Source organism: Phyllostomus hastatus, unplaced genomic scaffold, assembly GCF_019186645.2.
Source record: "Phyllostomus hastatus isolate PE091 unplaced genomic scaffold, TTU_PhHast_1.1 phas_contig_159, whole genome shotgun sequence".
Lineage (NCBI taxonomy): Eukaryota > Metazoa > Chordata > Mammalia > Chiroptera > Phyllostomidae > Phyllostomus > Phyllostomus hastatus.
Genome location: NW_025333640.1, coordinates 8,502,004 through 8,505,783, shown reverse-complemented (window position 1 = coordinate 8,505,783; position 3,780 = coordinate 8,502,004).

Sequence of the window (3,780 nt, the reverse complement as noted above, 5' to 3'; positions counted from 1 at the left end):
AGGCGGGCCCAGAGCGGCGACGCCACGCCCACTTCCCGCCCATCTTAACGGGCCCCGGGCTCTCGAGACACTTCCGGTGGCTTGTAGGATGGACTGACACGCGCTGACTGGCCAGAGCTGTTCGTACCAGAGAGACGCTGGCCAATCGGAGGTAGGATAGTCTGGCGTGATGACCACACCCTAGAAGCTAATTGAAGAGCGAGAAAGAGGCAGGCAAGCGGGATTGGTGCTCCTACTGGGGGCGGGCTCATGTTTCTTCCCCACGCCCTTCGTGGGGCTAGGGACACTGATTGGCCAGGGCGACTCGCGCCGGGAAGACGCTGGCCAACCGCCGGTGGGATGACTATGGCAAGATACGCCTTAGAAGCCAAATGAAGGGTGGAAAGGGGAAGGCGAGCTGGACTGGTGTGATTCAGCTGGGGCCGGGCCTTTGTTTTCCTCCGGTTGCCCTTGGAGGGGCTGTGGGCGCAGACCCAGCCCTCCCGGAGCTCCAGCGTGGTGAAGTCCAACTCTGGCCTGGGCGTTGGGTGAGAACCCAGACGATACTAGGAGACCGGGCCAGAGTCCGCACGATTTCGTCCACAAGCCCTCCACGTGTTTAGTTTTATTTATCTTGCAAGCCAAATTAGCTTTTCCTTGACCTGCTGCGCTCGCGGTCGCGCCCCCGCCTACCTGCCGAACGTTTAAAAGGCATGTGGACGCCACCACTAAGTTGATGGGTCTTTATTGCCAACAGCACACAGAGGGAAAGCTTGGCCAACTCACGTGGGACACATACGCCTGACAGTACCGTTCACCTGCCTCTTATGCCACTTGCAGCCCCATAGAATACCTGGTATCCGGCCCAGCAATAAAACTCCCGTTTGTGAGGCTTTGCTGCTCTCAGGGTGATAATCAAACGCTCTTCTGGAGTTTCAGCTACCCTCTTCAAGGTGTTTGTTTTAGGACCACATAATCCCAAAAAAGGATTTCAAGCAGTCCCACAATATACACAGGTGATGTGGAAATTGTATTTCCACCCTAGACCTTTCATAAGCCCTGGAAACTACTTGCTACCGCAGCCCTCCACCCTCCGATTTTTTGAACACAGCAACCAGGATCCTTTTAAAACTTGTCGGATCAGATCACTGCCTAAATAAAACCCTACAACTCCTCTCCACTTCACTCAGTAAAGCCAAAGCCCCTGCAAGGATCTGCGAAGCTCTGCGTGATTAGCCCTGCATCCCCATTACCTCTCTTCACACCCAACTTTTACTTCTCTGGCCACAGGGCCTTTTTGTCTAGCTGTTGACTCCACTCGCCCTTCGATAATTCACTCCCAGATATCCAACTGGCTAACTCCTTCACCTCCTTCAAGTCTTTACTGAAACTTCACCTTATGTAGGCTCACCGGCCCCATCCTATAACTAGCACTGCTGATCCTCCATCCTACTCTAATTTTTTCTCATACTATTTATCACATTCTAATATGATACATAATTTATTTATGATATCTATTGGCTGTTTTCCCTTGCTAGAATGTAAGCTCAATCACGACAGGTCTTCATTCTGTTCATTAACTCACCCCCAAGCATTTAGATTCATGCCTGGCACATACTAGATGCACAATGAATACTTATTGAATCGAGCTGCATCTAGGATACCTCCTCTTTAATGACCCCCAAACTGAGCAAACTTGACATGTCCATACCTGAAGTCTCTCTCCCACTGAATCTGCTTCTCCTATGAATAGCGCTAACAGCCTCCCAGTTGCCAATTATAAAATCCAGACACTATCCCTAACTCCTTTCTCTCCCTACACCCCTTAGAAATCATTCATCAAATCCTGTGGAGTCCAAGAAACAAACATCTGTCTTAATCTCTCCTCTTCGCTCCATCTTGGTGTAAGCCCCATCTCCTCTCCCAAACTATTTTGAGAACAACTTCCCATCTCCCTAAAACATATGCTTGACTATGTTACTCTCTTGCTGACAATCCCTCAACTTTAAATTTCTCAAAGGAAATGCCTTCCAAAATCAAATCAAGAATTCTGGCATAGAATAAAAATTCCCTAATCATTTGGCACTTATATGCCCTTTTTTGAATTTTAGCCTCCTATTCAGTCACTTCACATACTTCAAACCCAGCTCCAGTCCTGGCAGCATTTCCATTTCTTAAAGAGGCCACAGAATTTTACAACCCAGGTCTTGACCCAAGTAATTCACCTCCCTGGATTGCTCTTTCCTCACTGGCTTCTCACCTAGCCACTGCCATGCCTTCAATCCAGCTCAGGGGGAATACCCTGCTTCAGGAATCCTCTTCTGAAGCTCACTGGCCTCTCCTTTATTTGCTCTTCAGATTGAACCAACACTGACAATGTGGCAAGTGCTGGATAAAGATGAATACGATGATACTCTACCCCAGAGAACTTGCAGGCCAGAGGAAGACAATTACATAGTTGGAGCTTAACGCAGCTCGCACAGTCTGACCTACTGTGTGTCCAGCTGAAGACTGCATATACAAATGGACAAAGATCAGACCATGTATAGTAACAGCACACTAATCCACAACCTCTGCGGCAACCGGCCTGGAATGGTCGGGACTTGATCAAGTACTTCTCTATTTTTGCCCCCTCTTCCAACACAGGACTGACCACAGAAAACCAAACATGCTCCCCAAACCAATCACTCAAGACACCCCACTACTAGCCTGCTTCCAGTTTCCCCATGCCAACCTCCTCCAACCCAAGCACACCTGATGGCTTGCCTTTTTTTCCCCACTGTAAAGCTTTCCCACTTCCCAGCCTGCCACTGAGTCTCTGCCAAATGCTAGGAATGGTGGCTGATGCCCTTGCTACATAGTAATCTCCGATTAAAGAGCGTCATTTGTTTGTTCTCATTAGGTGGTCTTTATTTCCACAAACCTCAGCCCTTCAATTCTGTCCAGTAGTGACTTTCATCCTCAACTTTCTGTATTCTGATTATCTCGTCTGACTCTCCACCGCACCATGAACCCCTCAAGGTCTAAGACCATGTATAAACATAACACCTTGCACAGTGCCTGCCGCTAACATGTGTCTGCTGCTTTGTGTTGAATAGCAATGCCTGGAATTGGGACTGTGCTGGATCTTTCCTGCATCTCCCCCACCTTCACATAGCACTTCTTTCATAACCTATGGAAACACATGTTAACACTCTGTAACAAGCTGGCCTCCTATTAGTGCAGGGGTTTTCTTGTCTTCTTTGTCCTGTATTCCCAAACCTGGCATTTAGGAGGCATTTAAGAAATATTTATTGAATAGCTAAGGCCACTGAAACCTAACATTAAATTCCAAGTTTTCCACAATGTCAATAATGTGGAAACTCAAGCTCATGTTGTACTTAACATATCCCTTGGAACGTGTTGAGTACAAATTTTGCCCCTCTCCTCACTTGGAGGGGAAACCTGGCCTCACCCACTCTCTACCCCTCATCTACGGTTCTGTCGAGCAAAAGCCTCTCCTTCTACCCACCAGAGGCATGGACAAGAGGAGTGGTTCCCAATGTCCAATTCCCCACCCCTGCTGTTTCTATGCCACCATTACCTTTCTTCTTCCCTCCCCTTCCTCCTTTCAGAACAAAATTAAAACTTCTGCTGAGAGCCTCCGGCCATGCTGAATGTATCTTAAGGAGAGGCATTGTAGATGTGGTTTCTGCTAGGTGTCCACATTTCCGCTTCCCCACTTCTTTCATGCGGAACCCAGTCTGTGATGGTGCCAACAACAACCCGTACACCTCAACTGCTGGCTGCTTTGTGGGATGC